Source organism: Phocoena sinus, chromosome 2, assembly GCF_008692025.1.
Source record: "Phocoena sinus isolate mPhoSin1 chromosome 2, mPhoSin1.pri, whole genome shotgun sequence".
Lineage (NCBI taxonomy): Eukaryota > Metazoa > Chordata > Mammalia > Artiodactyla > Phocoenidae > Phocoena > Phocoena sinus.
This window is the reverse complement of record NC_045764.1, coordinates 69,947,591-69,967,435: the sequence shown is the minus strand read 5'-3', so window position 1 is coordinate 69,967,435 and position 19,845 is coordinate 69,947,591. Positions and strand designations below refer to the sequence as shown.

Sequence of the window (19,845 nt, the reverse complement as noted above, 5' to 3'; positions counted from 1 at the left end):
AGAGATATACCATGTTCTTGGATTGGAAGAATCAATATTGTGAAAATGACTATACTACCCAAAGCAATCTACAGATTCAATGCAATCCCTATCAGATTACCATGGGCATTTTTTACAGAACTAGAACAAAAAATCTTAATATTTGTATGGAGACACAAAAGACCCCAAATAAAAAAGTAGTCTTGAGGGAAAAAAACGGAGCTGGAGGAATCAGACTCCCTGACTTCAGACTATACTACAAAGCTACAGTCATCAAGACAATATGGCACTGGCACAAAAACAGAAATATTGATCAATGGAACAAGATAGAAAACCCAGGGATAACCCACGCACCTATGGTCAACTAGTCTATGACAAAGGAGGCAAGGATATACAATGGAGAAAGACAATCTCCTCAATAAGTGGTGCTGGGAAAACTGGACAGCTACATGTAAAAGAATGAAATTAGAACACTCCCTAACACCATACACAAAAATAAACTCAAAATGGATTAGAAACCTAAACGTAAGATCAGACACCATAAAACTCTTAGAGGAAAACACAGGAAGAACACTCTTTGACATAAGTCACTGCAAGATCTTTTTTGATCCACCTCCTAGAGTAATGGAAATAAAAACAAAAATAAACAAATGGGACTTAATGAAACTTAAAAGCTTTTGCACAGCAAAAGAAACCATAAAGAAAACGAAAAGACAACTCTCAGAATGGGAGAAAATATTTGCAAATGAATCAACAGACAAAGGATTGATCTCCAAAATATATAAACAGCTCATGCAGCTCAATATTAAAAAAACAAACAACTCAATCCAATAATGGATAGAAGACCTAAATAGACGTTTCTCCAAAGAAGACATACAGATGGCCAAGAAACACATGAAAAGCTGCTCAACATCACAAATTATTAGAGAAATGCAAATCAAAACTACAATGAGGTATCACCTCTCACCAGTTAGAATGGGTATCATCAGAAAATCTACAAAGAACAAATGCTGGAGAGGGTGTGGAGAAAAGGGAACCCTCTTGTACTGTTGGTGGGAATGTAAATTGATACAGACACTATGGAGAACAGTATGGAGGTTCCTTAAAAAACTAAAAGTAGAACTACCATACAACCCAGCAATCCCACTACTAGTTATATTCCCAGAGAAAACCATAATTCAAAAAGACATATGCACCCCAATGTTCATTGCAGCACTATTTACAATAGCCAGGTCATGGAAGCAATCTAAATGCCCATCAACAGACAACTGGGTAAAGAAGATGTGGTACATATACACAGTGGAATATTACTCAGCCATAAAAAGGAATGAAACTGGGTCATTTGTAGAGACGTGGATGGATCTAGAGACTGTCATACAGAGTGAAGTAAGTCAGAAAGAGAAAAACAAATATCGAATATCAACACATATATGTGGAACCTAGAAAAATAGTACAGATGAACTGCTTTGCAGGGCAGAAATTGAGACACAGATGTAGAGGACAAACGTATGGACACCAAAGGGGGAAAGTGGCGGGGGGTGGTGGTGGCGGTGGTGTGATGAATTGGGAGACTGGGATTGACATGTATGCACTGATGTGTATAAAATGGATGACTAATAAGAACCTGCTGTATAAAAAAATAAAATAAAATTCATTAAAAAAGTCATCCTTCACCCAAAAAATTGATTAATTAATTAATTAATTAATGAAAATAAATTATAAATAAAAAGTTAGGGAAGGGCTTTCCTGGTGGTGCAGTGGTTGAGAGTCCGCCTGCCGATGCAGGGGATGCAGTTTCGTGCCCCGGTCTGGGAAGATCCCGCGTGCCGTGGAGCGGCTAGGCCCGTGAGCCATGGCCACTGAGCCTGTGCTCTGCAACGGGAGAGGCCACAGCAGTGAGAGGCCTGTGTACCAAAAAAAAAAAGAAAAAAAAAAGTTAGGGGAAAAAAAGAACTACCATACAACCCAGCAATCCCACTACTGGGCATAAACCCTGAGAAAACCATAATTCAAAAAGAGTCATGTACCACAATGTTCATTGCAGCACTATTTACAATCACCAGGACATAGAAGCAACCTAAGTGTCCATCGACAGATGAATGGATAAAGAAGATGTGGCACATATATACAATGGAATATTACTCAGCCATAAAAAGAAATGGAGTTATTTGTAGTGAGGTGGATGGACCTAGAGTCTCATACAGAGTGAAGTAAGTCAGAAAGAAAAAAACAAATACCGTATTGTCACATATATATGGAATCTAAAAAAAAAAAAAAAGGTTCTGAAGAACCTAGGGGCAGGACAGGAATAAAGACACAGACATAGAGAATGGACTTGAGGACACAGGGAGGGAAGGGTAAGCTGGGACGAAGTGAGAGAGTGTCATGGAATTATATATACTACCAAATGTAAAATAGATAGCTAGTGGGAAGCAGCCACATAGCACAGTGAGATCAGCTCCGTGTTTTGTGACCACCTAGAAGGGTGGGATAGGGAGGGTGGGAGGGAGATGCAAGAGGGATATATGTATATGTATAGCTGATTCACTTTGTTATAAAGCAGAAACTAACACACCATTGTAAAGCAACTATACTCCAATAAAGATGTTAAAAAATTTAAAAGAAAATAAAGTGAAGTAAATCTAACCAAAATAATCTTTATGGTAAAATTATAAAACTGTATGAAATGACATAAAAGTAGACCTCAATGATGGGAAAGATTCATAATGTTCATGAATATGATATACAATGTTATATGATACATAAATAACATTTTTAAAGTAATAAAATGAATACTTGATGCCTCCCTCCCAGTTTACAAAAAAAGATATTGCCAATACCTTTGAAACCTCTGTGGTCCTTTCCACAATCTTACCCCTCACTCCACACTGCAGGTAACCAGTATCCTGGATTTCATATTAACCATTACTTTGCTATTCTCATGGCCCACCCCCGCCCCAACTATCAGAAAATTATTTTATTTAAAAGATATCATAGGGCTTCCCTGGTGGCGCAGTGGTTGAGAGTCCGCCTGCCGATGCAGGGGACGCCGGTTCGTGCCCCGGTCCGGGAAGATCCCACATGCCGCGGAGCGGCTGGGCCCGTGAGCCATGGCCGCTGGGTCTGCGCGTCCGGAGCCTGTGCTCCGCAACGGGAGGCCACGGCAGTGAGAGGCCCGCGTACCGCAAAAAAAAAAAAAAAAAAAAAAAAAAAAAAAGATATCATAGTCCCAGTGTACAGATAGATAAAATCATAACGTCTTTAGTAGGCAAGGATGGAGTTAAGATCCCAGGCAGCCAAGCCACCGCTTTGCCCCTTAAAGGTGGCCCCAGAGCAATGGTTGAATACAGTACTAAGATATTTCCGGAGTGTAAAGGGAGATTATTCAGGTTCATTTGCATACCCATAATACACTGCAAATAGTTTGTTTTCAAGTTAATAAAAATTTCTTTCTTACTCAACTTTTCTAAGTATGAAAATATTATTTTCAGAATTCCTTGAATAAATTTATTCCGGCAGTAACTCTGGGGATAAATAGCCACCATCAGTGAACTAGGAGTTGTAGTTACTAGAAAAATGAGTTACAGAGGCTGTTTGGTATATTCTGGTTTCTCTTCATATCGAATAAATCTTTCGCCTTTTACTAAAGATTTCCGTGGAGAGAAACAACTGAGTCTTAATAATTTTTTGAGGCCTTGCTTTGGTAAGGCTGCCTAACTGTGGTAAAAACAGAAAAATTAATATTTTTTGCTTTTAAAAGCAAAATTATTTGCAAGTTTTTGTGTGGCTATATGTGTGGGTGTGTTGAAGTGAAATTAATTTTCTAGGTACTTGTGTTCCACGAGGTGTAGTTTTAGATGTTTGTAGATTTTAGGTGTTTGTAGTTTTTTTCTGTTCTTTAATTTCTGGGGGTGGGGGGGTGGTTACAGAGTTACTAGTTTTTTTCTGTTTTTTAATTTTTGGGGGTGGGGGGGTGGTTACAGAGTTACGTATTTTGCAGATGAATATGCAAATAAAAACTACATTGGGGCTTTCCCGGTGTTCCAGTGGTAAGACTTCCTGGTCTCCGTACAAAATACCGAGTTTCAATCCAACTGGATCCTGTATGCGTACATGCCACAATTAAGATTCCCTAAAAAGCCCACATTCTGCAACTAAAACCCAATACAGCCTAAATAAATACTAAAGTAAAGGGGAAAATTATCATTTTTAAAAAAAGAAGCTTGATAAAAGAGAAACAGGTGAAATTGATATTAATAACACAGTTTACTTAATCAAATAGGTTTTTCTAAAACGTTGTATGTTCTGTGTCTGGATAATATAAGTAATCATTGAGTGGGACTTCTCTGGTGGTCTAGTGGTAAAAAATCCATTTTCCAGTGTAGGAGCCTGCAGGTTGCGACTTCGACCCCATGCAACCAAAATAAACAAATAAAACAAAAATAAAAGAATTCCAAATCTTTTCGTTCAACAGAGTGTAGGGAAGACTTACTTCAGTTGTCCCCTGAAAATTCATTATATGGTAGTATAACCAAGCAGGACACTATGGGGTCTTCCCAAGTCAGAACCCCCCCCCACACACACACAGTGTCCTCTGCCTGCTTCCTGTTTGTAAAAAAAACTTTAGCCTCCTAGGCCTTCCGGAAGTTCCAAATAATAAACTTAAGCAGAGAAGTGAGAAAATGCAGAAACAAGGGAAAACAGTCAAGCAAAACAAAATGTTCAGCTATTAAACAAAGTCAAGGACTTTTAGTTCCCCGTCAAGGTCTACAGATAATATTCTGAGCTATATTCTTTGAGCTGTTTTGCAGAGACTGAAATCCCCATCAGAAAAAAGAAGTTAACTGTATGCTGACCACAAGTACATAGACCCCAGCTGTGTTGGAACTGCCTGAAGATTGATGATGTTGATTCCCTATTAATTCACCACCAACCAATCAGAAGAATGTCCACAGCTGATTACTCACATCACAACCCTCTCCTGCACCCTGTCTTTAGAAACATTTTCCTGAAAACCATCAGGCCTTAACTACCTGGATTCCTTGCTTGGCGCCCTGCAACGAATGCTGCACTTTCCTTCACCAGAACCGAGTGTCAGGGGAATTACTGGAGGCGTGGGCGAGCAGACCCAAGTTCTATTTGGTCACAGTAGTGAGTGACACTGTTGAAACCCCTTCCATCTACTGATTCATGGAGAAAAGCTTTCTCAGGTTACAGCTATAAAAACGGGGGTGGGGGGAAGAAGCATTGAAACTGAACTCTGTCTTCTCTAGCAATAAGTATTGGGTTGGCCAAAAAGTTCATTCGGCTTTTTCCGTAAGATGTTAAAACCCCGAACTAACTCTTTTACCAACCCAAGACTACGCATCCATCTAATTAAGAAATGCTGTTCCAACACAATGACTTTTTTTTTTTAATTTTTTGTTTTTGTTCTCTGCCAATGTAAGAGGTGGAAAGTATCTCTCGGAAACTTTATTTATTTAAATATTTATTCATTTTGGCTGCTCTGGGTGTTAGTTGCAGCATGTGGGAACTTCGTTGCAGTGTGCGGGATCTTTAGTTGTGGCACACATGCGGGATCTAGTTCTCTGACAAGGGATTGAACCTGGGCCCCCTGCATTGGGAGTGCAGAGTCTTACCCACTGGACCACCAGGGAAGTCCCGACACTTTTATGTTTAATAATTATCAAAGGTTGTAATATATTTATGTTGTATTGATCAAGCATGTACTAATAACTGTAATAAGTCAATCCAGAAGAAAAACATTAGTGCATAAAATTTTAAGTTCAGGGACTTCCCTGATGGTACAGTGGGTAAGAATCCACACTCCCGAAGCAGGGGGCCCGGGTTCGATCACTGGGTGGGGAACTGGATCCTGCATGCATGCCACAATTAAGAGTCTGCATGCCACAACTAAGAGTCCACATGCCGCAACTAAACATGCCACAACAAAGATCCCACGTGCTGCAACTAAGACCCAGAGCAGCCTAAATAATAAATATTTAAAAAAATTTTTAAGGATTTGAAAGGATGTGAAAAAAGTTTTAAAATTCAATTAATGTACTTATTTTGTCATAGAAGAATATGATTGGGTGATCAATAAAATACTTTCAGGTATAAAAATGTAATTGTATTAAATTCTTGGGGAAATGGAACCGGAAAAAGAAGTTCAAGAATCAAAAGGAATTATGCAAAAACTTAAATAAAAAAAAAAATTACAGGGACTTCACTGGTGGTGCAGTGGTTAAGAATCCGCCTGCCAATGCAGGGGACATAGGTTCAAGCCCTGGTCTGGGAAGATCCCACATGTGGCGGAGCAACTAAGCCCGTGTGCCACAACTACTGAGCTTGCGCTCTAGAGCCCACGAGCCACAATTACTGAAGCCCGAGTGCTTAGCGCCTGTGCTCCGAAACAAGAGAAGCCACCGCAATGAGAAGCCCGCGCACCACAACGAAGAGTAGCCCCCGCTCACTGTAACTAGAGAAAGCCCGTGTGCAGCAACGAAGACCCAACGCAGCCAATAAATTAATTTATTTATTAAAAAATAATTACAAACGGTAGGTATCAAATTTCTTGGGTATTTATCTTCCACTGGTTACAATTTAAAGTGATGTAACAGGGGCAGAATAGGAATAAAGACACAGATGTAGAGAATGGACTTGAGGACACAGGGAGGGAGAAGGTTAAGCTGGGACGAAGTGAGAGAGTAGCATTGACATATATACATTACCAAAAGTAAAACAGATAGCTAGTGGGAAGCAGCCGCATAGCACAGGGAGATCAGCTCGGTGCTTTGTGTCCACCTAGAGGCGTGGGATAGGGTGGGTGGGAGGGAGACGCAAGAGGGAGGAGATATGGGGATATATGTATATGTATAGCTGATTCACTTTGTTATACAGCAGAAACTAATACAACATTGTAAAGCAATTATGTTCCAATAATGATGTAAAAAAAAAATTAAGTGATGTAACAATTTAGAGTATCAATATTTACAATGTACAATATTCATCTTTTGCATCTATTTAAACATATCATGTTGTAAGTTATCTTATGAAAACTGTACATATGATCTTTAAAATGTGCAACAGAAACATAGTTTCAAAATTCTTTCAGTGAGGCCTGAGAGAAAACGTTGGAATCTCTTTCCTTAAGAGGTGGGCCTTGTGGCAGGAATTGAACACTAAAAGGGAAGCAGCACCTCCTTGTGGCAAATAGACGTTGCAGCAGAAATGAGCAAGGGACAAGAGCTGAGACCTAGAGGCTCAGTTCACCTTCCACAGAAGCGTGCTTCTCCACTGCAGAATCTGAAAGGGTTAGGTGTCGTTCCAACTCTCAGACCTGCCACTTGTAGCTGTGGCCTCTGGAATCGAGCCACAACAAATAGGAACCAGAGAACAATCCACAAGAACAGGCAAGGCTAGGGACTTCCCTGGCGGCACAGTGGTTAAGAATCTGCCTGCCAATGCAGGGGACACAGGTTTGAGCCCTGGTCCGCGAAGATCCCACATGCCGCAGAGCAACTAAGCCCGTGCACCACAAGTGCTGAGCCTGTTCTCTAGAGCCTGCAAGCCACAACTACTGTGCCCGCATGCCACGACTACTGAAGCGCGTGTGCCTAGAGCCCGTGCTCTGCAACAAGAGAAGCCACCGCAATGAGAAGCCCATGCACCACAAGACAGTAGCCCCAACTCGTCGCAACTAGAGAAAGCCAGGGTGCAGCAATAAAGACCCAACGCAGACAAAAATAAATAAAAATTTAATTAATAAATAAATAAAAGTAAGGAGTCTTATTAATTGAATATCCACTGTGAAAAGTAGCTCTTTCCTTTACTTAAAAAAGGAAAAAAGTTAACCTTCCTTGTGGTCCTCTAACCAGTGAAAGCTGCCCAGGACCTTCTAGAATGGAGGAGACCAAAGGTCCCCTACAATCTAGGAGCAGGGAAACACTCTTCAGAGAGTTGCTCCTTTCCTGTCCCCTCAGTGCCGTAGCCCCAGGCCAAGCCCTGTGAGGTAAGTAGCTATCATTGTAGTGCTGGACCTCTGCATCTCCATGGGTCTTTAACTCCCCATTACTCTGTGAAATACAGCAAGAATGCAAAGGAGTATCAAAACACATGTAGGCGTGAATGAATCTCACAAACATTATGCTAAGTGAAAGAAGCCAGTCACAAAAAGCCACAGGTTTTATGCTTCCATTTATATGAAATGTCCAGAGTAGGTGCAGACAGAAAGTAGGTTAGTGTTTGGTAGAGGCTGGGGGATGGGGAAGATGGGGAATAACTGCTAATGGGTACAGTTTCTTTTTGGGTTGATGAAGATGTTCTAAAACTACACTGTGGGGACTTCCCTGGTGGTCCAGTGGTTAAGACTCTGAGCTTCCACTGCAGGAGGGGCAGGTTCTATCCCTGTTGGGGGAACTAAGATCCCACATGCCCCGCGGGGAAGGCCAAAAAAACCTAAAAAAAAAACTATAAAAACCCCACTAGACTGTGATGATCACACAATTCTGTGAATATGCTAAAAACCATTGAATTGTACACATTAAATTGGTGAACTTTATGGTAAGTGGATTATATCCCCCCCAAAAGCTGTTTTTAAAATGTATTAGACAAATTTAAATCAAATATATGTCAAATGTGATCGACTTGTTAGCAAAAGAACCAGCAAAAAGAAATGCAAACAAACATGACAGCTCAGAGAAGGTGTCAAAGTTGGGAAGTGGAACACTGACACAAGATGCCAGAAAAAAACAAAAGGAGCTTCAGTTTCCTTTCCCAAGATGGTTCAGTTACTACAATAGTTAAGAAGGAGTCTGTGTAGGCCGGGCGACCGAGCAGCTGAGCACCGCTGAGGAGAGTACAGCTCATTTTAAAAACACAGGGTGAGACTCGAGGTCTGAAACTGAAATACAAGATTTCATCGCCATAAGTAGCATCAGATGAGGAGGCAGGAAACCTGAAACCGAGCGGAGGGCGCAATCTCCATTTTTTTTTTTTTTGCCGCTTAGCTTAAGGGATCTTATCTCCCCCACCAGGGATGGAACCCCGCCCAGGAAGTGAAAGCTCCGAGTCCTAACCACTGGACCGCCAGGGAATTCCGCAAGCTGCAATTTTAAAGAGGACACCGCTACGAATTTTTCACAAACGGCATAATATTCTAGAGTGTACATCCCAGACGTGCACGGTGCAAAACAGACAAAACACCTGTGCGCCCACCACTCACTTTAAGAAAAAGGAAATTGTCAAATTTTAAAACTCCCGAACGCCCTCACTCCACCAAAGGGAGAAAACCACGGTCCTGAATTTTGTGCCGATTACTTACTTGCAATTTTTTTCTTTTCCAATTTAACTGCAAAGTCTTTAACAGAAATCAAACTCAGACGTACAAATGTACAAAACATAAAACCTGGGTCTCTGATCAGTCCGGCGTGTGGATGCCAGCCTGCCAATCCTCCGCTTCGCCGCCTAGTGGTGATGCAGGGGCACTATGTGAATACTAATATCTTTCCCGAACGGAAAGGACGCAGGCTTGCCTTATTTGCATACCCACAGTGCACTGCACGTAGTACAAGTTTAAAATGGCAAAATTTTAAATTATCGTCTACTTATATTTTCTAAAATTAGACCCTTTATTTACAGACTAGTCTAGAAATTTTTGTTCAGGCACTGGATCTTGGTGTTAACTAGCCACTATCAGTGTTCTAGGAGTTTCTCTTACCCCAGGTGTGAGTAACAAAAACGTTTGTCATACTCTGGTTTCTCTTCAGATCGTATAAATCTTTCGCCTTTTACTAAAGATTTCCGTGGAGAGGAACAACTCTGAGTTTTAAACTAATTTTTTGAGGTCTTGCTTCTGCAAGGCTACTCTAAGCTGTTACAAAAATAGACTTTTTGGAAGGGAATCTCTACTAACCCGTATTTCCGTTTTTTGTTTTCTTATTTTGTGTGAGAGGTTTTTCACTGACAGTAAAGTTTCATATAAGAGATTGTTATCAAACGATCAGTGTAGTTTCGATTGCAGTCTGATCATTGTAGATTTAGAATGCTTTTTTTTGCGTTTTACGTTTTCTGAAACTGTCGTTGTTCCGAAAAAAATTTGAACTTAAATGCGGAAGTTCCCGGTTTTTACATTACAGGTTGAAAGCGGTTATAGCACTGAGGCACCTACTGGTTTCTTTCTGATGATGTTGTTAAGTGGTGTCAGGTGTTCGTAGACACACTTTCCATTGCTTTAGAGGTGGATTTAAGAGAGAAAAGCATGTTTTGTTTAATCCAATAAATCTATTTACCGTTGACATACGTAATCAACGAGAAAAAATGGGAAGCAGTTTTTTTTTTTTAATTGGCGTATAAAGTGCTAGTTTCTGCTTTATAACAAAGTGAATCAGTTATACGTATACATATGTCCCCATATCTCCTCTCTTGCGTCTCCCTCTCTCTCACTCTCCCTATCCCACTCCTCCAGGCGGTCACAAAGCACAGAGCTGATCTCCCGGGAAGCAGTTTCTTGGTTGTTTTACGAGGACTCTGGAATGCGTTGCGTGTGTTATGCTCAGTACACTTAAGTTACGACTAGTCACCTTCTTAAGAGCGCAAGAGTTATTTGTGGCTGGTGGTAGTACGGGACAGCTCAGCTCTGTGGAATTACAGTGTATTTACAAGACACAGTCCGTAGATCTTGTTTTTCCTTCATGGATTTAGAATTGCTTAGTTTGTTTTACTTCTTCCAAGTTTTGGTTATTAGAAGAATGTTATCTCTGGGACTTAAACTGGTGGTCCAGTGAAATCTGCCTTGCAATGCAACGGAAACAGGTTTGATCGGTGGAGACGGAAGTAAGATCCTATATGCCGTCTGCAACAACGAAAGATCCCGCACTCTTAAACGAAGATTCTGCTTGTCACGACGGAGACTCGACGGACGCAGTCAAAAGAAGTTTTAAAAAGGGAATGTTTAGAAGAATAAAGACTGCTTTAAAAATAATAATAATGTTACTCCTGGTGCGTTCCTAGACTGTGGAAAGGAGTTGCACGTTCTCAGGGCAGGCAGGTGTAATAATTTTTCCCCATAGTGTTTACACTTCCTCCAATGGTCTATGCATATTCTCATTGCCTCTCGGCCGTACTGGCCGTTGGTATGCTCAGACTTTAAGTTTTGTTCATCTGGTAATCATGAAATTGTTTTACAGTAGTGTTCTTCCTTTTTTAATTAATTTATATATTTTTGGCTGCGTTGGGTCTGCGTTGCTGCGCGCGGGCTTTCTCTAATTGCAGCGAGTGAGGGCTACTCTTCGTTGCGGTGTGCTTCCTTGTCCTTGCGGTGGCTTCTCTTGTGGCGGACCACGGGCTCCAGGTGCGCGAGCTTTAGTAGTTTGTGCCACGTGGGCTCAGTAGTTGTAGCTTGCGGGCTCTAGACCACAGGCTCAGTAGTTGTGGCGCACGGGTCTAATTGCTCCCTGGCAGGTAGGATCTTCCCGGACCAGGGCTGGAACCCATGCCCCCTACAGTAGCAAGAGGATTCTTAACCACTATGCCACCAAGGAAGCCTCCTGTCCATTTTTCTTATAGTGTCTCCTGGTGAGCTGGTCTAAATTTTAATGTCAGATTGATCTCTTTAAAAATTTTTTATTGTGATTTGTGCTTTTTCAGTGTGTTTTATTTAATAAATAATTATCTCAAATTATTAAAGCAATTCTATATCTCTTAAAGTTATGTCTTTCATATTTAAGTCCTTGATTCACCAGGAACTGAATTTTTGTATAGAATGTGAAGTGTGGATCATTTTTATCTCCCCCCCAAAATGATAGCAATTGCCCGGCACTATTGATTTGTTTTTTTTAAGGTTATTTTCATATCAGAGTAATGGTTTTTATTTTTTTTTAATATTTATTTATTTATTTGGCTGCTTTAAGTCTTAGTTGCAGCACGCGAGCTCTCTAGTTGTGCGTGCTCTCTAGTTGTGGCGCACGAGCTCCAGAGCACATGGGCTGAGTAGTTGCGCCTGGGCTTAGTTGTCCCACGGCACCAGCACCACTTTTTTTTTTTTCTTTTTGGTGTTGTCACTGAATGTTTATTGAATGAATCACTAGTACCATCCACCAGCACTATTTTATTGATTGATGTCTTTTTCCCCACTGATCTGCAGTGACAGCTCTGACATACATCAGCTTTCCTTACATGCATGAGAATGTTTCTACACTATTTTTTTTTTCACATCACTCTATTGAGGTCTGATTGACATACAAAGAGCTGCATATGTTTAATGTGTGCAACTTGAGTTTGGAGTTAAGTACAGACCCATGAAAATGTTACCACAATCAATGCCATAAACATTCTGGGCTCTCTATTCTATTCCATGGGTCTAATTTATCTATCCCTGAGCTAACATCACATATCCTAATTCCTGTGGGTTTATAACAATACTTGAAACTGGTAGGCATAATCCCCCTCTTTGGTTTTCTTTTCAGAACTAACTTGGCTATCCTTTGTCCTTCCAAAAATGTTTAGAATTGCCTTGTTGATTTTCATGAAAATCCCTATTGGATCTGAATTTAATACATAAATTATTGAGGGAGAATTGAAGTTTCATCTTACTCATGGACATAATTTGTCTATGTTTAGGTCTTCTTTATTATTTTTCAATTAAGTGTTACATTTTTCTATTAAAGATGTATCTTTTGTTAATTTTTAAAATTGCATGTCCTAATTGTGCATTCACGTTTTATACAAATGCAACTGACTCTTCTATAGGATCTTATATCTGGCAACCTCACTTGACTCTCTCATTAACTCTAATAATTGTGTGTAGATTATTTTGAATTTTCTACCTACACAATTTTTTTTTTGGCCATACCATGCAGCATGCAAAATCTTAGTTCCCCTACCAGGGATCGAACCCAGGCCCTTAGCAGTGAGAGCTCAGAGTCCTGATTCACTGGAATTCACTGGATTGTCAGGGAATTCCCTCTACACATTTTTTTTAACATCTTTATTGGAGTATAACTGCTTTACAGTGTTGTGTTTCTGCTGTATGACAAAGTGAATCACCTATATGCATACGTCTATCCCCATATACCCTCGCTCTTGCATCTCCTTCCCACCCTCCTTATCCCACCCCACTAGGTGGTCGCAAAACACCTAGCTGATCTCTCTGTGCCATGCAGCTGCTGCCCACTAGCTATCTATTTTACATTTGGTAGTGTATATATGTCAATGCTACTCTCTCACTTCGTCCCAGCTTACCCTTTCCCTCCCCTTGTCCTCAAGTCCATTCTCTACGTCTGTGTCTTTATTCATGTCCTGCCCCTAGGTTCATAAGAACCTTTTTTTTTTTTTTTTAGATTCCATATATATGTGTTAGCATACGGTATTTGTTCTTCTCTTTCTGACTTACTTCACTCTGTATGACAGACTCTAGGTCCATCCACCTCACTACAAATAACTCAATTTCATTTCCTTTTATGGCTGAGTAACATTCCATTGTATACATGTGCCACATCTTCTTTAACCATTCATCTGTTGATGGACATTTAGATTGCTTCCATGTCCTGGCTATTGTAAATAGTGCTGCAATGAACATTGTGGTACATGACTCTTTTTGAATTATGGTTTTCTCAGGGTATATGCCCAGTAGTGGGATTGCTGGGTCATATGGTAGTTCTATTTTCAGTTTCTTAAGGAACTTCCATACTGTTCTCCATAGTGGCTGTATCAATTTACATTCCCACCAACAGTATGAGAGGGTTCCCTTTTCTCCACACCCTCTTCAGCATTTATTGTTTGTAGATTTTTTGATGATGGCCATTCTGACCGGTGTGAGGTGATACCTCATTGTAGTTTTGATTTGCATTTCTCTAATTAGTTATGTTGAACATCTTTTCATGTGTTTGTTGGCAATCCGTATATATTCTTTGGAGAAATGTCTATTTAGGTCTTCTGCCCATTTTTGGATTGGGTTGTTTGTTTTTTTGATATTAAGCTGCATAAGCTGCTTGTATATTTTGGAGATTAATCCTTTGTCAGTTGCTTCATTTGCAAATATGTTCTCTCATTCTGAGGGTTGTCTTTTCATCTTGTTTATGGTTTCCTTTGCTGTGCAAAGGAAAGTTTCCTTTGCTGTGCAAAGGAAAGTTTCATTAGGTCCCATTTGTTTATTTTTGTTTTTATTTCCATGTCTCTAGGAGGTGGGTCAAAAAGGATCTTGCTGTGATTTATGTCATAGAGTGTTCTGCCTATGTTTTCCTCTAAGAGTTTTATAGGGTCTGGCCTTACATTTAGGTCTTTAATCCATTTTGAGTTTATTTTTGTGTATGGTGTTAGGAAGTGTTCGTTTTTGTTTTTTTAAAACAGGATTTATTTATTTATTAAATCTTATTTATTTATTTTGGGGTGCATTAGGTCTTCGTTTCTGTGCGCAGGCTTTCTCTAGTTGCGGAGAACGGGGGCTACTCTTCGTTGCAGTGCGCGGGCTACTCATTGCAGTGGCTTCTCTTGTTGTGGAGCATGGGCTGTAGGTGCATGGACTTCAATAGTTGCAGCACGCAGGTTCAGTACTTTTGGCTCACGAGCTCTAGAGCACAGGTTCAGTAGTTGTAGTGCACGGGCTTAGTTGCTCCGCGGCATGTGGGATCTTCCTGACCAGGGCTCAAACCTGTGTCCCCTGCATTGGCAGGAGGATTCCTAACCACTGTGCCACCAGGGAATTCCCAGAAGTGTTCTAATTTCATTCTTTTACATGTAGCTGTCCAGTTTTCCCAGCACCACTTATTGAAGAGGCTGTCTTTTCTTCACTGTATACTCTTGCCTCCTTTATCAAAGATAAGGTGACCATATGTGCATGGGTTTATCTCTGGACTTTCTATACTGTTCCATTGATCTATATTTCTGTTTTTGTGCCACTACCATACTGTCTTGATTACTGTAGTTTTAGTATAGTCTGAAGTCCGGGAGCCAGATTCCTCCAGGTCCATTTTTCTTTCTCAAGATTGTTTTGGCTATTTGGGGTCTTTTGTGTTTCCATAAAAATTGTGCAATTTTTTGTTCTAGTTCTGTGAAAAATGCCATTGGTAGTTTGATAGGGATTGCACTGAATCTGTAGAGTGCTTTGGGTAGTATAGTCATTTTCACAATGTTGATTCTTCCAATCCAAGAACATAGTATATCTCTCCATCTGTTTGTATCATCTTTAATTTCTTTCATCAGTGTCTTATAATTTTCTTCATACAGGTCTTTTGTCTCCTTAGGTAGGTTTATTCCTAGGTATTTCATTCTTTTTGTTGCAATGGTAAATGGGAGTGTTTCCTTAATTTCTCTTTCAGATTTTTTCATCATTAGTATATAGGAATGCAAGAGATTTCTGTGCATTAATTTTGTAACCTGCTACTCTACCAAATTCATTGATTAGACCTCATAGTTTTCTGGTAGCATCTTAGGATTCTCTATGTATAGTATCATGTCATCTGCAAAAAGTGACAGTTTTACTTCTTCTTTTCCGATTTGGATTCCTTTTATTTCTTTTTCTTCTCTAATTGTTGTGGCTAAAACTTCCAAAACTATGTTGAATAACAGTGGTGAGAGTGGACATCCTTGTCTTGTTCCTGATCTTAGAGGAAATGCTTTCAGTTTTTCACCATTAAGAATGATGTTTGCTGTGGGTTTGTCATATATGGCCTTTCATATGTTTAGGTAGGTTCTCTCTATGCCTACTTTCTGGAGAGTTTTTATCATAAATGGGTGTTGAATTTTGTTGAAAGCTTTTTCTGCACCTATTGAGATGATCATATGGTTTTTCTCCTTCAATTTGTTAATATGGTGTATCACATTGATTGACTTGTGTATATTGAAGAATCCTTGCATTCCTGGGATAAATCCCACTTGATCATGGTGTATGATCCTTTATTGTGCTGTTGGATTCTGTTTGCTACTATTTTCTTGAGGGTTTTTGCATCTATGTTCATCAGTGATATTGGCCTGTAGTTTTCTTTCTTTGTGACATCTTTGTCCGGTTTTGGTATCAGGGTGATGGTGGACTCGTAGAATGAGTTTGGGAGTGTTCTTCCCTCTGCTATATTTTGGAAGAGTTTGAGAAGGATAAGTGTTAGCTCTTCTCTAAATGTTTGATAGAATTTGCCTGTGAAGCTGTCTGTTCCTGGGCTTTTCTTTGTTGGAAGATTTTTAATCACAGTTTCAACTTCAGTGTTTGTAATTTGTCTGTTTATATTTTCTATTTCTTCCTGATTCAGTCTTGGAAGGTTGTGCTTTTCTGGTAATTTGTCCATTTCTTCCAGGTTGTCCATTTTATTGGCATAGAGTTGCTTGTAGTAATCTCTCATGATCTTTTGTATTTCTGCAGTGTCAGTTGTTACTTCTCCTTTTTCATTGCTAATTCTGTTGATCTGAGTCTTCTCCCTCTTTTTCTTGATGAGTCTGGCTAGTGGTTTATCTATTTTGTTTATCTTCTCAAAGAATCAGCTTTTAGTTTTATTCATCTTTGCTATTGTTTCCTTCATTTCTTTTTCCTTTATTTCTGATCTGATCTTTGTGATTTCTTTCCTTCTGCTAACTCTGGGGGTTTTTTGTTCTTCTTTCTATAATTGCTTTAGGTGTAAGGTTAGGTTGTTTATTTGAGATGTTTCTTGTTTCTTGAGGTAGGATTGTGTTGCTATAAACTTCCCCCTTAGAACTGCTTTTGCTGCATCCCATAGGTTTTGGGTTGCCGTGTTTTCATTGTCATTTGTTTCTAGGTATTTTTTTTATTTCCTCTTTGATTTCTTCAGTGATCTTTTGGTTATTTAGTAGCATATTGTTTAGACTCCATGTGTTTGTATTTTTTACAGTTTTTTTTCCTGTAACTGATATCTAGTCTCATAGCACTGTGGTCAGCAAAGATACTTGATATGATTTCAATTTTCTTAAATTTACCAAGGCTTGATTTGTGAGCCAAGGTATGGTCTATCCTGGAGAATATTCTATGAGCACTTGAGAAGAAAGTATGTTCTGTTGTTTTTGGATGGAATGTCCTATAAATATCAATTAAGTCCATCTTGTTTAATGTGTCAGTTAAAGCTTGTGTTTCCTTATTTATTTTCATTTTGGATGATCTGTCCATTGGTGAAAGTGGGGTGTTAAAATCCCCTACTATGATTGTGTTACTGTCGATTTTCTCTTTTATGGCTGTTAGCATTTGCCTTACGTATTGAGGTGCTCCTATGTTGAGTGCATAAATATTTACAATTGTTATATCATCTTCTTTGATTAATCCCTTGGTCATTATGTAATGTCCTTTTCTTTCTCTTGTAATAGTCTTTATTTTAAAGTCTATTTTGTCTGATATGAGAATTGCTACTCCACCTTTCTTTTGATTTCCATTTGCATGGAATATCTTTTTCCATCCCCTCACTTTCAGTCTGTGTGTGTCCCTAGGTCTGAAGTGGGTCTCTTGTAGACAGCATATATATGGGTCTTGTTTTTGTATCCATTCAGCCAGTCTGTCTCTTTTGGTTGGAGCATTTAATGCATTTTCATTTAAGGTAATTATCGATATGTATGTTCCTATTACCATTTTATTAATTGTTTTGGGTTTGTTTTTGTAGGTCTTTTCCTTCTCTTGGGTTTCCTGCCTAGAGAAGTTCCTTTAGCATTTGTTGTAAAGCTGGCTTGGTGGTGCTGAATTCTCTTAACTTTTGCTTGTCTGTAAAGGTTTTAGGGTCTTCCCTGGTGGCGCAGTGGTTGAGAGTCCGCCTGCCGATGCAGGGGACACGGGTTCGTGCCCCAGTCCGGGAAGATCCCACATGCCGTGGAGTGGCTAGGCCTGTGAGCCATGGCCGCTGAGCCTGCGCGTCTGGAGCCTGTGCTCCGCAACGGGAGAGGCCACAACAGTGAGAGGCCCGCATACAGCAAAAAAAAAAAAAAAAAAAAAAGGTTTTAATTTCTCCATCAAATCTGAACGAGATCCTTGCCGGGTAGAGTAATCTTGGTTGTAGGTTTTTCCCTTTCATCACTTTAAATATGTCCTGCCACTCCCTTCTGGCTTGCAGAGTTTCTGCTGAAAGATCAGCTGTTAACCTTATGGGGATTCCCTTGTATGTTATGTGTTGCTTTTCCCTTACTGCTTTTAATATTTCTTCTTTGTATTTAATTTTTGATAGTTTGATTAATATGTATCTCAGTGTGTTTCTCCTTGAGTTTATCCTGTATGGGATTCTCTGTGCTTCCTGGACTTGATCGACTATTTCCTTTCCCATGTTAGGGAAGTTTTCGACTATAATCTCTTCAAATGTTTTCTCAGACCCTTTCTTTTTCTCTTCTTATTCTGGGACCCCTATAATTTGAATGTTGGTGCGTTTAATGTTGTCCCAGGTCTCTGAGACTGTCCTCAGTTCTTCTCATTCTTTTTTCTTTATTCTGCTCCCCGGCAGTTATTTCCACCATTCTATCTTCCAGCTCACTTATCCATTCTTCTGCCTCAGTTATTCTGCTATTGATTCCTTCTAGTGTATTTTTAACTTCAGTTATTGTGTTGTTCATCATTGTTTGTTTGCTCTTTAGTTCTTCTAGATCCTTGTTAAACGTTTCTTGTATTTCTCCATTCTGTTTCCGAGATTTTGGATCATCTTTACTATCATTACTCTAAATTCTTTTTCAGGTAGCTTGCCTATTTCATCTTCATTTATTTGGTCTTGTAGGTTTTTACCTTGCTCCTTCGTCTGTAACATATTGTTTTGTCATTTCGTTTTTTTTTTTTTTTTGATGGGTGGTGCCGTATGCCTGTCTTACTGGTTGTTTGCCCTGAGACGTCCAGCACTGGAGTTTGCAGGCAGTTAGATAGAGCCGGGTCTTGGTGCTGAGATGAGTACCTCTGGGAGGCCTCACTCCAACTGATATTCCCTGGGGTCTGAGGTTCTCTGTTAGTCCAGCGGTTTGTACTCAGAGCTCCCACCACAGGAGCTCGGGCCTGACCTCCAGCCTGGGAACCAAGATCTCACAAGCTTCGTGGTGTGGTTAAAAAAAAAAAAAAAAAAGGAAGAAACAAAAAAAGGAGCAGTACAATATCAAAGAATAAAAAACAAAATAAAATTCGACGCTAAAAAATATATTAGGAAAAATAAAACTATAATTGAAACAACTGCAACAAGGTAAAATAAAACCACAGCAGAAAGAAGAAAAAAGGGGTGGGGGGTGCAGGGCAGGGGCAACAAGCCAAAAGGAGAGATCACTCACAAAGTATAAAGAATAAAATAAAATTAGAAAAATAAAACATTTATTAGGAAATATAAAAGAATCAACAACAGTGAATCAACAAGGTAAAACAGAACCCCAATCTAAAAGAGGAAAAAAGAAAAAAAAAAAAAAATGCCGTGGCTACAGGAGCGGAGGTGGAACTTAGGCAGGGGTGGGGTTTAGGGTGTGGCGGGACCTAGGCAGGTGGCGGGGTGACGTTTGAATGTGGGGCAGGGCCTTTGCTTAGGACCTGTGCAGAAGGGGAGAGGCAGCACATGGAAAGGAGGGCCTCTGGAGTATGGGGTTCCGGAGTTTGGCGGTAGGGCCCTGAGTGAGGGTGTGTGGGTGGGGTTCAGGCCCAGCGCAGTTGGAGGGAGGAGGTCTCCAAGTGTAGAGGTGGGGCCCTGGGAGGGGGTGTAGGGGCGGGGCTTGGGCTCTGTGCAGGAGGAGGGAGGCTCCTAGGGCAGAGGATTAGGCCCGGGAGCGCGTGGTGCCTAAGTGGACAGGGAAAGCCCTGGCCGCATTCCCTTCTGGTCCTTTGCACCCCTCTCCCATCGTCTCCCCCAGGGTCTCCACCTTCGCCGCTGGACCCCTAACCGTAGGTGGGTCCCGCTGGGTGTAGGAATTCCTTCCCTCCCCCAGCTGCCCTCA

The 19,845-nt window shown here is 40.3% G+C and overlaps 1 protein-coding gene and 2 non-coding genes across 3 annotated transcripts in view; 2 read left to right on the top strand and 1 right to left on the bottom strand.

Annotated features, from left to right (window-relative positions):
• PARP16 (poly(ADP-ribose) polymerase family member 16) overlaps positions 1 to 9,436 on the bottom strand; it is a 58,315-nt gene extending 48,879 nt beyond the window's left edge. The window contains exon 1 of the mRNA XM_032621519.1: positions 9,302 to 9,436. The gene's annotated coding sequence lies outside the window, so the exon portion shown is untranslated. The remainder of the gene's footprint in view (positions 1 to 9,301) is intronic.
• LOC116750213 lies at positions 3,579 to 3,690 on the top strand. Its single transcript, XR_004348921.1, has one exon. It is a non-coding gene; the product is annotated as a U5 spliceosomal RNA (small nuclear RNA).
• A 290-nt stretch (positions 9,437 to 9,726) lies between the features above and the next one.
• LOC116750202 lies at positions 9,727 to 9,842 on the top strand. Its single transcript, XR_004348914.1, has one exon. It is a non-coding gene; the product is annotated as a U5 spliceosomal RNA (small nuclear RNA).
• Positions 9,843 to 19,845: the final 10,003 nt, after the last annotated feature.